A 20,492-nucleotide genomic window follows, 5' to 3' on the forward strand; every position below is an offset into this window, starting at 1 on the left:
ATGTGCAGGCTGTGAGGTGTAAGTAAATGTGTCATAGTGGTGTAGGTAGACCTGATCTAGTCCCAGATATAAGAAATGAATTCCATTGTGGTTGTTACAGAAGCGAGAATATCGCAGCACTGAAATTTGGGGTAAATTACCTGATCATTTTCTGTTCCTCTGACACCAAAATATAACTCCAACTCCCTGATGAATGCTGCAGCCTGGAGCCATGTATGATTCTACTCCTTTGCCAACTTGTTTTTGGGTTTTACTGCCTATTTTTAACTCTTGAGATGGAAACTTCTGCGAAAGATAAAATAAACTGTAGATTTAGACAAAAAAAATAATTAAGCATGTTTACTATGAGAAAATGTCTGTCTCAGAAAATCAATATTGAACTTTTAGAATGTTTTATTTAAAGAAAGTTAATTTTCTTAGATAAAGTCAGAGGATTTTATTTTGAGCTTTATTTGCATTATTGCTCTTCTGTTGAGAAATAAGGAAATTTCCAAGCCATATGAATTACCCAGCTATAAAAATTGCTGAGATTTGTTCATGTCTCAGAACATTAAAAAATTGAAAGTAACATCCAGGGTGGAGGTGAACAACAGCAAGCTTTTCTTGATTTTATGTTTTTGTGGCTTTTATTTTACTCTATAATGTTCCGTGCAAAACTTGAAATATATGGACATTTAATTTTCTTTTAATGAAGAAAAACTCCTTTGAAAATATAGAAGCATTGATACAATGCAGCTTTGAAGATTTTTTATATTTTTCTTCTGCAAGCTGAAATTTGCATTGCAGGAGAAAATTCTCTCAAAAGAATCAAAAATTATGAATACAGATGAGTGGATATTATGGGCGGTGGGTGTAATGTAAAAAAATTTGAAGGGATATCAGAGGTAACAATTTTAGTATTTTATAGAAGGCAACAAATTGCTGTTCTCTTCCCTTTCCCCTTAAAAAAAAACAAAAGAAAACCAGATACTTTTATTTTCCTTTCTTAATTATTTAAACTAGGCTGGGGCTTTGTTAGAGTTGGTCCTTCTAAATTTAGATGTTTGAGAGGATAAATCTTGCAATATTTCTGAGTCTTTTTGTAGATACTGTCATGAAAAGATTGTCTTTTATAAATAATTGCCAAATATTTTTGTTAACGTAAAATGGACTTCTGCATTTTAACTGTCTCAGGAATAACATCCTGAATCAGTCCAAGTAGTGCTTGGGCTGGGCCGCACAATGGGTTACAAAGTGAAAGTCCATCAATTTATGATGTGATTGTCCAGATTGCTCCTGGCACTGGCAATTGAAGGGGTCTCTTTGCCCACGCCTCAACAAAAGAGTAGCTTAAGGCAATCATGAGCATTTTCTTGCTTTTAGCTAAATGAAGCTGTTTCATTACTTTCAGCTGATGCGTGTGGGCCGGTGCAATCAGGAGAAAATAATGTGAAGGGGCTGGGCTGAAAAAAAAAGGTACAATTTTTGTCTTTTTACAGGAGAAAAAGCAGGAAAGAGTCTAGTGGTTTCTTTTAGAAAGCTCTTGTTGCTTATGTTTCATTACAGTATTAAAAAGTGTCAACAGTTCATTTAGTTGGAAATTGCCTCACCTGTGTGAGAAGAGAGAGAGAGGGCGGAATCAAGAACTTTGGGAATTCTGGCATTTTGTTTGTTGTCACATAATATTTGGTTTTCTCTAGTCCTGTAAAAGTTTCCTACCTGCTTGGGCAGCACTTTTACCTCCCTGCCCTATGCTTGCTTTGAGACTATCATAGTGCCAATATGAGGTGATCTGAAAGAGGGCAGAAGTTACCCTACCACATCTGATGCAATGTGTGATTATTTTTCAGGTGAGGAATAGATCCTTCTCTTCCTTTGCCAATGCATTAAGGTTTGGTACTGCCAGAAAGAAGAGCAGCCAAAAAATGCTCACTTGTAGGAGATTTTTCTAAAAGTATTTAGAAATATTTACGTCTAAAAATATTTCTGAAAGGTTTCACCATTTTTTTTTTCTGCTATTTTAGTCTGAACATCTCTGAGTACTTTAGGGATAGCAATGCACTAAAGCATTTAAGGAAAAACAAGGTTTGAGCCATTGGCATTCCAGCTTCATTGGAGGGCTGATCTATTTTCAGTGACAACAGCTGAGGGGAAGATGATAAAAACATCTGCAGCACCACCAGATTTTAATCTTCCCATTCAGAGTTCTGAAATCATCTTACAGATGTCTGCACCTCATTACATGGCTACTGGGGGATTGTTTCATCTGGTACACTTTTGCAGCCCGGGTGTACCTTTAATAAGCAATCTGGCATTAGCCTGTTTGTGCCACTGGAAAGCAGAGAATTGAGATATATCAATGATACTGTTAATTACACTGCTGTGCTAGGCATCATTAAAGCTCATAATGCTGAAAGGCATTTCAGGAGGATTCACTTTTCCTTAAGTGAATCAGCGCTGAGGGACTCAAGGAAACTGTTGCAGGTTTCTTTTTCCTGGCAGCCCATGGTTCAAGATGAAAGGTGTTTGCTTCAGACCCTTTTTTTTTTTTACTTCAAGCATTCTTTTCCAAGTAAAAGGAAGTAGCTGTTTTATTGGAGACTGTTGACCAATGATGGAGCTCTGTGGTTTTATGGAACAAAGAAAGCAATATCATATGAAAAACTTCAGGTATCCTGCATGTACCTCACACTCATATGGATACAGAGAGCTTGTTTTATATAGATTTTGATCAAATGCCAGGAGTGGAGGAAAAGAAAAAAGCAAGAAACTTGGGACAGTATATTATGTGTGTATATATAACAGAATTCTACTGACCAAATTGCACTTTTTAACAAGCTAGACATATTTCCAGTGACCCAAAACTATATGAACTAGCAGAAAGTTCTTTCTAGTCAGTACTCATCTTGATCTGAAGACTACTATTTTTCATCGTAGGAAAAGTGGAGTGACAACATGAAAACAAAGTTAGCAGCAGTATCACATTAAATACTTCAGGTATTCCTGCGTGTACCCCACACTCATATGGATAAAGAGGACTTGTTTTATATAAATTTTGATCAAATGCCAGGAGTGGAGGAAAAGAAAAAAGCAAGAAACTTGGGACAGTATATTATGTGTGTGTTTATAACAGAATTCTACAGAGCAAGTTACAGAAACTGCTTTTTAACAAACTAGACATAGTTCCAGTGATCCATGTAGCATAAAGCCTTTTCCAGTCAGTACTCATCTTGATCTGAAGACTACTATTTTTCACTATAGGAAAAGTGGAGTGACAACATGAAAACAAAGTCAGCAGTTATAAGTGCTTTTAGGAAAGTGTAATTCTTTTAATACCTTTTAATGAAACATTATACATAAAAAAATAGTTAGCAAGGAAAGCCAAGATCAATAATTCTTAATATTTACATGACATTTGCAGTTATTGCACAGTTTGCTTGGCTAGCGTGTTAAGTTGTTCCCTCATCCTAAATTTGACTTTTAATTTAATTATGTGCCCTTATATTGTACATTTGAAGAGCATGACTTTCACAAGTGCCTTACAATAACATAACTAGAATGCCCGAGCTGCTGGTACTCTAATCACTGCCATGGCAAACTAATTGTTACAAAAAAGATGCATAAGATCTAGTTAAGCCATCAAGTGTGTGGACTTTATTAAATATTACTTAAAATCCTCTTTAATTGAAATGCATTATTACTTGCTTAAATTAGTCATGTTTTCTAATCTGTAACACCCATTTCTGAAGCTTTTAGGTATTAGAAGTGTCCAATAGATGAGAAGAATTGCATCCTGTTCTCTCCAAAAGAGAAACACCTGATTCATCACTTCAAATTTTTGTCCTCCTGTTTTTACAAAAGGTTATATGTCTAAGAAAGGAGAGTAGCATGCTGTGAAATATTGAATTATATATTTTTAATGAGCATAAAGTTGAAGGAGCTGATATAGTATAGTCTAGCATTATGAAAAGCAATTTTTCATGTTTGAGTAGTTAGAAAATCAACAGAGATACTCTATGCATTCCTCTCATGGTTTCTTCTTAATTTAGCTCTAAATGTGAGAGGTTAACTGTATCAGAAATCAGTGAGTTACTTTTTTGCCATGCTGAAAATAAAAGCTGAAATCTTACCTTTGATGTAATCTAGCAAAACAAGTGTTGCCTTCTGTTTGAGCAGCAGTTTCGTGTGCCCATATAGCATTAATTTGGATTACGAGATAGTCTATTGAGAAGGACACTCGGAACACAGACTGAACTTTGTGTTGGGTAAAATATCAGAAGGATCTTCAGTGTGCTAAGATTTTATTTGTACTTTAAAGGATTCTCAGAGTCTGTGATGAAAATTGCTGTGTAAGGAAAACCTGCTACAATTGTGTGACAGATTATGGAGGAAAAAAAACCATATTCACACCAAAATATGTTCACAGTTAATTGAAAGTGGAGAAAAAGCTTCTTCTTTACTAACCATTAAAAATAATAGGACCTTCATTATCCCAATGCTCCTGTCTGCATTAATAAGATTGGACTGGTGGAGAATAAAAAACCATTATAGACTCTAATCTGCTGCCATCACAGGCAACTGTGCAGGGAGCTCCATGAGTTGCAAGACTAAGAACTCTTCTAGACTGATATAAAGTAGTCCAGACCAAAGAGATTGAAACATATATAGGAAAATATCAAAAATTATCAAGGAAGTGTTCAGTATTCCAATCCTTGGATCAGTTTGTGAATTGTTAAGTAGGGCTCTGGCAGAGTTCTGATATTGACCAAATATAGAGAAAAAAACAAATGCTTTAATCATGTTTTCCTGACTTTACATAAGCTCAAATCAGGAATTTAATTACTTGCAAGTTTTGAAATCTTTTAACATCTGTTCCTTTAACCTGCAATGTAAGCTGCAGAAATTATTTGCAAAATTTTCACTCAGTGACTATGTGCCAAATACTTTTAATCTTTCACCATATATCTGTATAGAAAGTATTTCTTCATTATCATAACCTGTTAGATTTGAATGAGGAAAATATAACTAGTCAGTCTGAAATTTCTTCCACTTTCTGTCAATTGTCTAAAAATGATTTCACTAGTAATAAAATACTATTTTGTTAACACCAGAGCAGCCAATATGATAATCTATAAAGGCAGAAAGGTGACAAAAGCTTGTGGCTTCAAAAAAGTCTCTGCCTTTTCTATGCCTCTTACCTATATTTTAGTGAGAGGAACTAATGCACAAAGCCAAGTTTTGAATATGTTTCTTAAAAGCATCAAGCATATTGTTCTTACCCAAAATATTAGCTACACTAACAAATTATGAATAAAATCTCCTTAACTTTATCCACCTCCAAAAATAAAACTATATATGTAAGATTAAAAAGCATTCAGTTTTTCAAAATTACATGTTCATATTTATTTTTCTTATTTCTTAATTGGGCAGAAGAATTCAATCTTCTCAAGTCTATGTCTGAAATTATGCAGTGTTGGAATTTCTAGCACAGAAACTTTCAATTCAAAACTAATTCTCTGATTCAAGAGAAGTTAGGGAAATCCTACAATGATGTTCAAGGGGTACAAATGATCACATCAGTCCCTTCTGGTTTTTGGTGCATGAGTTGTGAGACCTGAAAACTTAGCCTAAAAATAAAAGCTGAGAGCCTCACAAAACATCTAACTCCTAGAGCTGATGCTTTAGTAAAACCTCCAGATATAAGAGCACTGTTGTAAAAATTGTCAGAGTGATCATATTATTGGCAGATTGCTGATGAGAGTTGTGTCTGTTTTCAAGGGTTCTCCAGCTGGGTGCTCCGATGTGAGATTTTCACTAAGAGAGGAGCTGTGCAGCTAGTCCCAGTGGAATTGCACTACTCTTCCTCAGGATAAAAGGCCTCCCTTATTCCATGATGTGATTTTTTTTTTTTTTTTGTCTTTTCCCAGGTAATGGGAGAGTGCTGGCAAAGGGATGTTTATTCTCATCATGGTTGTATAGAATGGTGCTTCCATATTTGAAGAGGGTATAAAAACCATTCCTTGTTTTTCTAATAGACTCTTTTCCTTATCTTTCTCTATTATTTGGACGATGCTTAAAACTGCCCAGGGGTCAGATTTGTCACAAGAAGCTTGTTTATAGGCAGGAGACACGAAGCAGGGCTCAGGATGTGTATGCCAAGTTATATAGAGATACAATGACAGAACATGTTGTGGGGTACAACAGAAAGTACTTTATATTGCATGGACATGGGAGAAGTGGGCCAGACTGAGGATACACCTGTGTATGTGCTGGCACAATTATTTCCAGCAGAATTCAGCTGTTCAAAGAATCTGAGCCCATAAGGTACAACCTTCATTCTCCTGAGCTCTTGGAACTCTCTCAATTCCCAAATGTTCCTCTCAGCCTAACTGCATGTGAAAGTGGGATACAGAAGCAATCTCAGTGAGAAAAATAACTACAGGTATTGTTGATTGCACTGATGCTTAACTACTATTCAACTTCTATGGTTTGTTTATTTGGCCATAAATTTTGAGCCATTCATCAGTATTACTGATATTTCTGTAGTTGGAATGGTTTTTTTAAATATCGTGTTCAAAGTACTGTGTTTTCTTAGTTTTAACAGCATGCCATTACAAATCTCTCATTCCACTTATGCTCAAAAATATTACGGGAAAAAAACCCTCTTAATTGGTGGTTAAATCTAAGAGCAAGACAAAGCTCTGTAAAGAAGGGCAGATGAAAGACACAGTATAAAATTCTGTTACTCTCTGTGATTTGGACATGCAGTTGGGAGAAAAAATCTTTGCAAGGGATTTAGACATACCCTTCTGGAGGACTGGGGTTAAAATGAAAAAAAAAACCAAACAAACAAAAAACCTGAAAAAAAATAAGTTTCCAGCATCTGAGGGAGACTCAGTAATGTGAGCATTGCCAAAAGCTCCTCTCAGTCTCCCCATCTTAAAAAGTGCTCGTGAGGAAAATGCTTTTGCTTTGAGGAAACAACACCTTTTCCTTGAGCCAAGCTTCCATAGGGTAAAAGTGGGATGAGCAATAAAATCTGTGTGTTTTATTGGATTGTTAAAATTCAAGTACTACTTCAGTAAATGGTTTGCAAGCAGGGGAAATTTATGTTGAAAAGTAATATATGCTAGTTATAAAGATATAATGTGATTATCCATATGATTTATGTGGTCATTATAAAAATTTGCCAGCCTTACTTTGTGTGTTTGTAACATGTTCTATATTTTAATTGTAGAATTAAAAGCTCCTTTAAAAAATCTAACAACTTCAAGCTGCAAAAATGCAGCTCACATTACTAACCTTTTTAACTCTATGAAAGAGTCAATGAGGTTTCAGTAACTGCACGCTTGGTGGTCTGATCTTAGTATTGTGCAAGCCTAAGAAGTGAATTTTAATGGAAAAAATAATAACTTGAAGGATGATCAGATAACATTCTGTGGGCTTGACTGAATGCAATCAGTACCTTAGAGAAATAAATGGTTGGGTGAAGATGACTGTGAATTGCCACTGTGATGCGATCACAAAAAATTCAAGTGTATATTTGGGAAAATTTAATTTGCACAGGTATTGGTGGGTATTAATTCCAAATTAATAATTTGTCCCCTGTTAAAATGTCAAGGTAATAGAAAAAGATGCATTTGCCATTATACTTATTACAGATCCATCTGTCCCTAAAAAATAAAAGGCACCCCAAAAAAATTTTCCTGCTTAATTTTTGAATTCTTTCATCTGGTAAGAAGGTAAGATGAAAACTATTTACTTCAGATAAATGCCAGTAAAAAGTAAGACAAATATTTTGGAAGGTTAGAGGAGATGTGAAAGATAAGATTAAGCTGAGGAAAGGAAACTTTAGATGAAATATAAAGTCAGAACTCTTTCTTTAATTTCAATAAAAGTGTTTTTCTTTCACAGTATATCAGCAACATCTGTGTCTTTGCTCATTCAGAACTGAGCACTGAGATACCTGCTGTAAAGAGCAATTTTATATTGCCAAGGACAAATACAATATGATCTAATAAGCTTTTTCTCATCACAAATTTCTCTTTTTGGTACTTTAATCTGGTGATTTGTAAAATTGAAAAGAGAATTGCAAACAAGATGAATGCTTGGTTTAAATTTGATTCATATTTTTGCTATTTCTCCTCATGGCACATCTATAATTATGTTCTTGTGGATTCGCTGAGATTGAACTTCTATTTGTCAAGTACAGCATCAAGCCATTGACCTGCATCACTCACAAACTCAAAACCCAGCTGTATAAACTAGAACCTGAAGTACCTTAAGAACTTATCTCTTCTTTTATTGACTGGGTTTATCCAAAAGAGAAGGAAAAGTCATTTACTTTAGTCTACTTCACACTACTGTTTTTCTTTCATCAGAGCAACTGCTGTTAGGTGTGGAAAAGACTCCTTGTGCCATTTATTTTCCTGTCTAGGGAAGTAAAGGCCAGGCAGATTTCTTTTCCTAGTAGCTTTTGTCTGGGAGCAATTCTTGGATTTGTTTGAGCTCAATTCTCTTTATTTTAGCTTGATGAGAGCAGAAAACTTTGAGCCTGAATCTGAAAAAACACAAAGCTCAGGGAGGACCAAAAGCATTGGTTGGAGAAATTAGTACCTCAATTATGCTGTTTGTGATAGCTACACAAGTGTATTATTCTTAAGAAATAAGAAAAAGTTCTGTGCCTTTTCTCATGGTCAGACTTCTAGTTTTTCTTTCCAAGGTCTCACATTTCATATATTCCTTTGCATATATGGCTCAAACATGTTTTATTCACCTCTGATTGCCCCACTCTGTTCTGCTCTGGTGCAACCTCACGTTGAGTACATCCAGTTTTGGGCAACACAATATTACAAAGATAATAAGGTGTTAAGGAGCATCCAAAGGAGGAACAGGAGGGTGGTGAAGAGTCTGGAGGGAAAGCCATATGAGGAGTGGCTGAGATTTGTGTTCATCCTGGAGGAGACTGAGGGAGACCTCATTGTGTACTTCAGCATCCTCACAAGGAGAAGAGGAGAGGCAGGCACTGATCTCTTCACTCTCATGACCAGGGACAGGATTTGAAGGAATGGCATGAAACTGAGTCAGGGGATGTTTAGGTTGGATGTCAGGAAAAGGTTTTCCATCCAGAGGGTGGATGCGCTCAGGAATAGGCTCCCTAGGGAAGCAGCCAGAGCACAGGAGCATCCTCAAGAATGGCACACATCATGTGCACAGGAGCATCGTCCAAAAGCTTCTTGAGCTCTGTCAGGCTTGGTGCCATGAACCTGGGGAGCCTGTTCCAGTACCCAACCACACTCTGGGTGAAGAAGATTATTTTAATATCTAAATAAAACCTCCCCTGACATAATTTCAGGCCATGCCCTGGGGTCCTGTAACTGGTTGCCATGGGAGAGATCACTGTTTGCCCATCACAAGGAAATTGGTGACTGTGATGAGGTTCTGCCTTCAGTCTCCTCTTCTGAACAAACAAAATGACATCAGTTACTTCTCAGACTGCTTTCCTTCTAGGCCCTTCACAATCTTTCTTGTCCTCCTTTGGACACTTAATGCCTTTTTTAAATTGTGGCAGCCAGAACTGCCCCCAGCACTGGAGGTGAGGCTGCCCCAGTGCAGAGCAGAGCAGGACAATCCCCTCCCTTGCCCAGCTGGCAATGCTGTGCCTCATGCCCCCCAGGACAGGGTTGGCCCTGCTGGCTCCAGGGCACTGACTCACATTGCACTTTCCTTGACCAGGATCCCTTTTTCTGTGGCCCTGCTTTCCAGTATCTCATTCTCCAGTCTACACATACCCAGGGTTGCCCAATCTATCTGTAGGATCTGGCACTTTTCCTTGTTCAACTTTGGTTGGTGATTGTCCAGTTGTCTGATTTGTTGAGGTCTCTCTGCCTTTGAGGGATTCTGCTCCTCCCAATTTTGTGTCATCTCTGACCTTGCTCAGTACCTCTCAGTCCAAGTCATTTATGCAGATGTTGAAGAGCAAAGGGACTTAAAATGAAGTTCTGTGGAACCCATATAATCACAGGTCACCGGTCTGATGTTATCCTATTCATTATGAATGATTTCTGGATAAAAGTGCACAATTTCCTAATTCTGTCTAGATTATTTTTTCTTTTTTAAAATACTAGCTCTTTCATTTCAAGCTGCAGAAATTTATTCTCATTTCAGGAATAATTAGGATCCAACTAACCTGTCAATTGCTTCAGTGATTGAAACCTCCACAGGTTGCTAAGTGGTTCTTGATTGTCCCAGCTGGCATCTGGAGACAGCTCTTTTTGTGTTTCTGGTCAAAGTCCATGTTTAGAATACAAATGGGATTTTCATGCATTAGCCAAATACAGGTCTTCAAGTTCTTTCATCAAGGCAAATGGATAGTTCCGAGATGTCTGTGAAATAATATAAATGCTGGCATTATGATATGAATTTGCTTCAGCTGTGTATGGAATTAAAAATTCTAACTGTGGTGTATTTTGCCCATGTTTATATATCTCATAAAAATATTAAAGCCCAGTAGAGGCAACTTCTTTAAGCTTAATCATGGTAACATTAACTAGGAAGCAATACATATGAGGAGTCAAATCAAAATCTCTGTTTGCTTATGGTTGAAACTCATACCATTAATTTTTCAATTATGTATTCATTGTTAATGGGAACAATGGTTCTGTTTGCTTCTGTAGTGCTCTCTATGTATATCATGGGAGATTTTAAACTCAGACATATAAATATGATAATTTCCTAGGTTAATATCCTCAACTCTTTCTCATGCTGAAAATAAATGATTGTGCATGTGATATCAAATCTCCTTAATTCTCCTAACAAGTGCCGAAAGGATGGAGTTAGAGGAGTGGTATCCAGTGAAGGGACAAAAGGGGGTAAAGTCCATAAAATGAAATATAAGAAAAATAAATTTCCCAAATTTCCCAATTGAGCACAGTCAAACACTGAAGTAACATTCCCAGGCTGGTTGTGGAGTTTCCTTCCCTGAAGATTCAGAACTTCCCTGGACATGATCCTGAGCAGGCCTGCTTGAGTTGGCCCTGATTTGAGCAGTGGGGAGTGGACAATGTCCTTACCAGCCTAAGCCCCTCTGAGGTTCTGTGAAATCCTTCCTTGGAACTGTTGCCTTTAATTGCAGCTGGTTTCAATGAACCAGCTGCAATTAAAACAATAGAGAAAGCAGGTTTTGTTTTCTGGTTTTTTTTTTTTCAATGAGGTGTGTTTCTTCATGCCCAGCTGAGTATGTAAGTCAATGGCATTGTGTATTTAGATTGTTGTGCCAGTAATTTTTAATAAAGCCAACATCTGATTTCAGATGATTCCCCTTAAAATACTTGTGATCCTTTCTCTGTTTATTGTATCTGAATGTTCAGAATCTGAATTAATCTTGAACTGAACATTTTTAGTATAGCACCCAGAGTTCTTGTAAAACATAACAAAAAGGTTTTAAAAAGTTGTTGTTAGTATTAATGGGAGCTTAATACTTTGATCAAGGAAAAGAAAGCTCTTTTGTCAATGTGTGCAGATTTGTTACAAAAGTACTTATTACTGGAATTATTAAGAGGGATATTAAAATAAATTTAGATAATACACTGGTCACATTTCAGAGACATTTTTTAAAAAGTAAATTTTTAAACAGTGTGAATAATGGTTACTATAGCAAATTGTACTCTGTCCCCAAGACACTCTGTGCTATAAAGGGGCAGTCTCTCTATGCTATAACAACATGTGATTTGATGACATGGAAAAACAGAGGATTATTTCAAAAGAATTTAGTCAATTTGTGCAGACTTCAGAGAAATTAAATATTATCATCTTTCCTTCTCTGACAGCTGGAAAATGAAGTACACACTTTAAGTGCAGCGTACTACTTCAAAAATTGAAAACAAAGCCAGAATTGTGGTCATTTTCTGCACAATATTTTTTTACTTCTGTTGCAGCAAATCACTGAATTACAGCAGTAAGGGCTTTGCATCTCACTCTGCAAAAGTATTAAACACAATCTGTTTTTTACATGTAACCCTGTCCCTACCACTTATGTGTCCACTCTGTCCTGCGCACTTTCAGTTAAGGATGGCTTGCTGTACTGCCTAACTCTGTAACAGTCTGAGTGTATTCCACAATGAGTTCTTTTAATTGTACATCTAATGCTTTTTTCTTTTTCTCCAGGGGCCATGGAGAGGACTTAAATTGCAGATTTTATAATAGGCTGTCAATGGAGGAAAATTATTGAGGATGTTCCTTTGTAGGTGTGTTTCTCTAGACCAAATCCTTCCGTGTTTATTCATATGTGAGTAAAAGCCAAACAGCTTTTATATGTTTTATTGTATTTCTGAAGATGCTTGTTTGTGGTTTGTTCCTTATTTTTTTTTCCTGAAATGTCCTACCCAGCTGAAGCATGGTCATCTAAATAGGATTAAAAGTCCTGAGTTGCAGAAATATATTCCCTGTTGTATTCCTACTGACTCCTAATTTCCTGCAGGAGCAGTTTATTGTTCACTCATAATCCACTTATTTTCCAACTTCAAAGGGAAGAGTAATCTGATATTTTTTCTATTTTATACTTGAGCAGTTGATTTTCTTTTTCCTCTTCTCACTAAATCTGTGGGTTTTGGAGTACAATCAAGCAAAATGGGGAGAATGAAGAGTATTATGAAGAAAATATACTTTAAAGTAACATATGAGTGTATTGAGGTGCTTGAATGTACCTTGAAGGGTGCAACAAAGCTGGTGAAAGGGCAGGAAAGAATGTCCTCTGAGGAGTGATTTAGGATACTGTGTTTGTCCTCATTGAAAACAGCCTCATTGCTCTTTGCAGCTTCCTGGAGAGGGGATGTGGAGAGGTGCTCACCTCTTCTCCCTGCAAGGATTTTTTATTACAAGGGGTGTTTTAGCAGCTCAGTTCCTTTTTGTGAGTAGCACAAAGTGAGTTAAATTCAAACAGGAATATTTGTGTGTCTATGTTATCTCCAAAACCCTGTAGTGACTTGACAACAGCTACTGAAATTTTTAGAAATACACTTAAGATTGTTTTAACTTGAAAAACTTAAAACATGAAATGTTGTTATATTAAGCTCATCAAATCTCAGCAATAAGTTGGATAAACTTTTAAATAAATACTGATGGGAATATTATCTTATTTTGTCCATCAGGAACAACCAGATCTTTTGTTGGCTTATCACTACATGAACAATGGAAATTCATTCTTTGGTGTTGCTCCCACATTACAGAACTATAGACTCATTAACAGAATCTTGTAAGCTTCATTTTGTGTTATAATGAGATCCATGTGGAAAGTATGACCATGGTCAGAGCTCACCCTCTGGTGACTTCAGTGGGCCTGACAGCAAACTGTGTTTCCTGGTTAAAGACCCTTCAGGCTACACCCGCTGGGATCAATGGGAATAAGTGGTCACAATACCAAAGCTGGACACACAGATGGCTGAGATTTCTCATTCTCTCTTTTATACTGTGCAGTCCAAAGATAAACACTTGATTCCCTGTAGCATTAATGTTGCATCCAGTGAATAATTGCATTGCTGTAAGTTTTGAGATAATTCTGATAGAAAATTTCTGGCTCTGTAAATATCCAGAGTAGGATAAAGGTAGAACAGAGATACATAAGAGCAGAGTTGACAGAGAGGCATTTGCACATTGGATTCCTCTTTACTGGGCTGTTGACTGCAAATGAAGGTACAGAAAGCAAATGGGGATTCAGAGAATATTTTTCTGGTTAAATATAGACATGACTCTGACCTTGACCACAGAAAAACTTTACACTTTCCATAATATACTGACCTTAAAACCCTGAGGTTTTGCAAATTCTGTACCTGGAGCAACACTTATTCTGGAAGAGAGGACTTCACCTATCTGCATTATTGCTGCCTTCTTGAGCAGGCAGAAATTACCATATTCTTTATGTGTATCTCGCCCAATTTGATAGAAGTGTACACTTGATGATGATTGGCCTCCATTTTTCTTTGTGTTGCTTCAGTGTCTTTTTTTGATGTATTGTTTCCCCATTTAATTTTTAAATATCTATAGTATCTGCTAGGAAACTAATCAAATTTTGTCTTTAGACATTATAAGAAAAGAAGTATGAATTGCAGAAGACCAGTAAAGAATTAGTGAAGAAGCTACCAGGCTGTGACAGAAAATACATGATAAATAAGCACAATATGTAATCTGCTGAATAAATAGGAAGTTGTATATTGCCATCAGAGTAACTTTCTAAATTCAGCTGAACTCCTCATGCTTATGTCAATATTATATAAAAACAAACTCGCAGTATCCTTGATCCAAATAGTAGATGTGAGACAAAAAAGACAGTATGTCCTTCAGCTCTGATAAGAAGCATCTATTTATCAGATAAACAGAAGGAAAAGGTAGATGGTTCTTTCTTGGCTGTCTGCTCTAATGTATCATTGTCAAGTTTTGAGAGTGCTACTGTAAAGCAATTGTGATGATATAAGAATTCTCTTTTTAAAGTGCTGGCTGAAGAAAAATATTTCAAATAATAATAACGTTATGCAAATGGTGTATTACAAGAGTTGATTCCATTGAGTGCTGTGTTGCAAAAGGGATTTTGCTGCTGTGTTGTCTTCCCATTCTTCTTTTTACCCAGGGCACGGTGTTAAGCACATTACACTGGAGCCCATCTCTTGGTTTATGTGGCTTCAGAATTGCTCTAACAGATTGCTAACCTCTTGTGGTGTTAGTTCACCCGGGGGCACCCAACAAAATCTTGCAAAGGTGGGTGCTTGGCCAAAGGGAAGAGTTCCTGCAGCAGAATGTGAGCAGGCAGGTGTCAATAATCCTGCTGCTCTGGAGGAAGATGGAGCAAAGCAAAAACACAGGGATTACATTGAAGTTATAAGAATAATGGATGAGAGTGAAAAGAAAAACCCAGGAAATTTGTTTTGAAATCTGTACAGCTTCAATTATGTCTGTGGAAGATCCTCCCCCTCTGCCTGTCATTTTTTTACTAAGCTTCTCTTATTTTTTTTAATTAAGCTTCTGAGACTGCCATTAACAAAATGCAAACATAAGTTATGCTTATCCAGTAAAGCATTTCCTATCAACTGCTTCACAGAGGTGTTCAGAAGCTGGTAGTACAAAATTTATAGCAAAATCCAAGTTTTTTTGCTTCCTCCCACTTTGCCTCTAGCTGTGTGATAGCTAATTTGAGTGAAACACTTAATTATCTATTAGCCAAGGTTATAATATAAAATTAGTCACAGCCCTCTATGAAAAATAGCTAACAACTTTCTTCTCATAAAAAAATCAAACACAGACTTACCCATTTTTGGTACAAAGTGACTGGAATAAGATTTGTTTGAATGAGTGTATTAAAACTAGTCTGAAAAAAAAATCCCTAAATTAAAACCCAGAAAAATTCCTAAATTAAACCCCAGAAAAAATCCTAAATTAAAAACCAGAAAAACCTAGAATGGAATGGCCATTTACATTTTAATATTTTTATCCCAAAGATGATGAATGCTTATGAAAGATCTCAACCTTCATTTTTAAGTTTGAATTTCTTAATACATGGGTGGAGCAATACTTAATTTCTCACTAGCCATAAAGGAGTTCATTAAAACACACCCTGATCTTCAATTACAGAATGAAATGCTATTTTCAAAGCACTATGTATCAGATTATTCTGAGATACACAAATTTATAGTCAGTAAGCTTTAAAGCAGATGAATGAGGATGTTCAAAAGGGGATTTTGCAAATGCATGGACAGCAGATACTAAGGTCAGTATGTGTATACAAACCCCATAATATCCCAAATCCAACAGCTGTGAATCCAACAAATGGGAAAATCCAAAGGGAAATGTACCACAGAAAGTGGCTGAGAATGTGTGCTATTCCTAAATGGAATCTTCTATGGCTTATGTCAGAACTGTGATCTTGGTAAACCAGTGTTATAATGGGATTTTTCTTGTGTTCTCTGTTAAAAAAGAAAGATCAAGAAAGATCTTGATAAACCAGCGTTCTTAATGGGATATTTCTCATGTTCTTTACTCTACAAATATTATAAAATGTGAAGATTTTAATGTGTATTTGCTTTATGCACCTGTTCTTTGGTTAGTGTGATGGTTTGTTTTGAGTTCACACGTCACAGTGGGAAAGGAGAGGAAAAAATAGATGCACAAGGGCAAAATGTCTGCATGCACACCTTTCAGATATATCAGCACTTTCCTGGTTTTGTTGTGAAATCTCTACTCTTCTACAGGGCATCACAGCAAAAACAAGACTTGAAATTCCCAATATGTTGCTTAATTTGGCGCCCCGGGGGGTTTTTTGAAATGCCTTAGCTTCAGCTGATATTTGGATCATCTTTTCGTAGGGCTTTTTTCAGGGTCACTTATCACTGTGGGCTCAGGAGACAGCTTCAGTGATGCAGAGAGGGCTCCCACTGGCAGGAGCATTAACAAAAGCATCCAAACCAGGATGGATTTGTTTGGTGCAGCTTGGCTGCCTGACCAGCAGCTGACAAACTCTGCAGCCTGCTCACTGAACCCAGATCAGGCATGCTTTGTTTAACATCCTTCCACTTTCTGGTTTCAGGTAGTAATTACCTGGTTTGTTGTGCAGCCCAAGGTGCAGCAAAGAGGCAGGACCAAAAAGGAATAGCTGCAATGCTCACTTTTCTTACTCCGAACTTTTTGTTGCTAATTATTCTGGGAATCTGCCAAAATTCCCCTGTCTGCAGGACAACACAGATATCTACATGCTTTGAACAGCTTTGAAGTAATGTAGCAGCTAAAGACTGGAATGGACATCCAGTGCATGAGTTAAAAACCTTGGCCCTCAGAATTTAATACATAAATGAAAGGCTTGCAAAATAATTTCAAGAATCTTTTGAGCCCTGTTGTGTGATTTTTTTTTTTTTTTTTTATTTTTTGTGCTGCTAGTTTGCACTTTTATCCTTTTTTCCTTTTATTTCTTTTACCTTTTCTGGTGCAAAAAATCTTTGCTTCATTGGCATTAATTTAATTTATTGCATTGATTTTTTAAGGATTTTTCTCTCTTATGTGAGCAGCGTTAGTTTTCCTTTTCTCTCTTAAAAAAAAATCCCCAAAAACTTGTTTTTGTCAATTTATTAGTCTAAGCCAGCAGCAAGTACAATCCCATTATTGCTGATTGCATTCAAAAAGACAGCACATTTTTTCACCTCTCTTAGAACATGAGCAAAGTTCCCATGTAGCAGGTGGTTGTAATTAGTTTTGAATTCAGTTTGGCTGGCAAATTCCTTCCTGTTCACTGCATAATTTCACTGCTACAGTCCCAAAACAGTGGTGGGTAACAGCAAGAGAAGTCTCTGGTACTCTGGTATAAATCCTAGAGAATTTCCCCTAAGTCCTGCTAATGCAAGCTGCTACTCTGAAAATTAAAATCATGCAGGTTTGGGGGTCCCTGACACTCAGGTCATAGGACTGAATGATAAAATAAAAAAGTCCTTCAGTAAACATAATGCACAAAATGTGAATTACCTCACTGGTTTTAGCTGACCTCTGTGCTGTAAAGGATCATGTAAAGTCTGACATCTCCACCCCTAGTTCTCAATGGGAATCACATAAACTGCACTTCTTGTCCTTATTTTTGAGGTGTGTTGCATGATATTCCACAGAATTTTGTGACAACAGTAAACAGAGATACTTAGCATCAGCTGAAATAGTAAATAGTAATAGTTACTCTTCAAGTAATAGTAGTAATAGTACTATTTAGTTGGTAAATAGTAAATCATTCTGAAAACCCTTGTGAAGATGGCTGCCCATGCACAACCACATAGGAAATGTGTTGCTCTGGCACAGAAAGCAGCTTCTTTTGCACTGATGATCAAGTCTTGCAAAATGATGCAAAGTGGACTTTCCTTAAGTACTGATATTTTGAAGGCTTTCCCAGGTTCATTGATCTTGCCAAAGAAATGATCATAAAATCAAAGACATGCTATTGCTTTGCAGCAGAAGACAACATTTCTCAAAACTGAGATGTTGGCAGTGACACATAATCGAAGTTCTGCTAAAACCAATCAGCTGGCTTTATTATTCAAATTGCTAAGTGTTGATAAATTATACAATTATAAAGTGCATTCAAAGCCTGTGTTAGATTAAATGGGTGGCTGTATATCTGCTATAAAAGATAAATCACAATACACTATTAGTTGAATAAGTGAAACACAGAATTGCCAAACTTTCATTCCCTCCAATTGTTGAACAGCCTTTTTTATTTCTTCATTCCTAACCCCTGTACTTGCAACAAGGATATTTTAAAAACTATTCTAATTTTTTTTTCTACCACTAATTTTTTTTTTCAAACCTTCAAATTTCTCATTAGAAAATATTGGTTTATCTCCACTGTGAAGCTTTTCACAGGGAAGGCCCTGTTTTTTGCTAAAACTGGCCTTGCAAATCCCTCAAGACCTGGAATTTTGCCTCTTTTAGTCATACTGTTTATCATAACAGTTTCATAAACATCTCTGTAAATGGTGGGAACTTTCAGTGACTGTTAATGATTGAATAACTTAATTCAAATACCATAGCTATAAAAAAAACAACAAAAAAACCCACCACATCTGAAACTGTAGCCCCATGGTCTCTTTGAATCTTGCCCACTGACTTTTACTCTTGTGGTGGACAGTTGCATTTTTCAGATGTGTAGTGCTCTTTATACTAATCCTCAGTGCAGTGCTTCACCATTTGAATTATTCTCAGGCTGAATCCTGAAGTCATGTGAAGATACAGGCACTGAGCATGTCCCCATCACAGTGCTTTATTATCATTACCAGTGAGCTGAACAGTGGACTAGGTGCTTCAAAACCACCAAATTGTTTGAGTTGTCTGAATTTTTATTGCCAGTTGACTAAAATGGAGACCCTCTTCACAATGATATTAATTTTCCTTTTCTATTTGCTTTTATCTTTCAATTATGTCATACAGTCTCAGTCAGTAAAGTGATGCCTCCTTTTGTCCTGTTCCTTTACAAGCTGTCAAGAGCTTTCTTTCCAATTCATATTGCTAATAAACTGTATGCAATAGCTTATACTGAAGGAGAAAACTGATCACTTGATGTAGGCTTATAAAGACCACTGTATCATTTTGTCTTCCACAGAAGTCCCACTGTCACTCAATAAATAGGATTTAACTATAAAACATGACCACAGGGTCTGTCCAAGATGCTTTCTTGAGATAAAAATCCTCATTAGGTTAATGTAAGATCACTGGCTGTAGCCTACATTTTATATAATGAGCTCCTTTTTATACAATAAACCTTATGAAAGGAGAAATTATTGGCTGATGGGGTAGAGATGGATGAATATAATAACGCTTCTGCTGGAGGGATTTATGATGTATATTTAGCATCACAGACAAGGTACTAAATCACTGCCACAGCCAATGTGAAAGATACATTAGTTGTCATTTGTTTTTACCAGCTTCGCTAGGTCCTTTTCAGATGTCATTCTAGAGATTTCTAAATCAGTCTCACTTTGTGTTATTAAAAAGTCTATTATACATTCTAATGCTACTCTAAAACATGGCAAATTGTGTCACTTTCATTGGTTTTGATACCATTAATATCTGCTCCCTCTTGTGGGATATTTATACTAGATAGAAGAAACCCTAGTGCCAGTGTGATGAAAACAACACACTAATTGGAAAGGCAGATAAAATGTTTGTGAGAAATGTAATAGGGGTAAATTCCCCTCAGTTTCCTGGGATTTACATGTAAACTGACAGAGTATTCTCTGATCAGATGCTGCTGTTAGTACTAAAACAAAAAAAGAAGTTATTAGTTTGGAAAGGGCTTAGAAGGGCAGATCCAGTATTGTAGCACATGAGCTCTGTCCATAGTGCTGGCTATGGCAATGTCTGTAATCAGAAGAATGCCATGCAATTGGATTTTTGTGTGGAAACTTCATAGGAGCATCTATGGCCACGTTGTTGAGACCAGTGTTTGCTCACAAGCAGAGTTTTCATAGAACTCTTCATAGTATCTTTATGCTGCACAACATGATCAGATGAAAAAAAAGAAATTAAGCTTTTTAAAAATAGAGATGACTGGGAGACTTAAAAACTCAAAGGATGATAACTGTTACATTTAGTGAACACTCCCAGCTCACATTCTTCAGTTTCTGCCCCTCTGGTAACAAAATAAAGTGCAGAAAATGCTCCCTTGGTGAAGGGTGTATCCATACAATGCAACTTTTTTAACTTGGAAAAGAAAGACTTAAAAATCATTTAAGAGTGTTTTGTTGTAATGTATGGCAATGTCTTCCAGGTACCTCAGAGAGGTTGGGATATCAGAAATGGCTTCAGTTAAGAGGGAAGACACAGTGTATGGGAAGAGGGTCAGTACTGGAGTGACAAGACTGAAACCCAATAAATGAAAGTTTCTCTTGTAGCTCTCAGAGGGAAAAGTATAGAGCGCCATCACTACCAGGTTTGTGTTCTTTTAAGTAATATTTTGCTTGATCTTGTTCAGTTCACATGGGATGTATTTTGCTGAGGTG

General features: G+C 36.6%; 1 long non-coding RNA gene across 1 annotated transcript in view; it reads left to right on the top strand.

Moving 5' to 3' along the window:
- Window positions 1–12,135: 12,135 nt before the first annotated feature.
- The window catches only part of LOC139604220 (uncharacterized), a 93,808-nt gene continuing 85,451 nt past the window's right edge, over window positions 12,136–20,492 (top strand). Inside the window, exons 1-2 of the long non-coding RNA XR_011683916.1 lie at window positions 12,136–12,265; window positions 20,261–20,422. This is a non-coding gene — a long non-coding RNA (uncharacterized lncRNA). The remainder of the gene's footprint in view (window positions 12,266–20,260; window positions 20,423–20,492) is intronic.

This window comes from Agelaius tricolor, unplaced genomic scaffold (assembly GCF_023055355.1).
Source record: "Agelaius tricolor isolate 1412-34295 unplaced genomic scaffold, bAgeTri1.0.p SCAF_47, whole genome shotgun sequence".
Lineage (NCBI taxonomy): Eukaryota > Metazoa > Chordata > Aves > Passeriformes > Icteridae > Agelaius > Agelaius tricolor.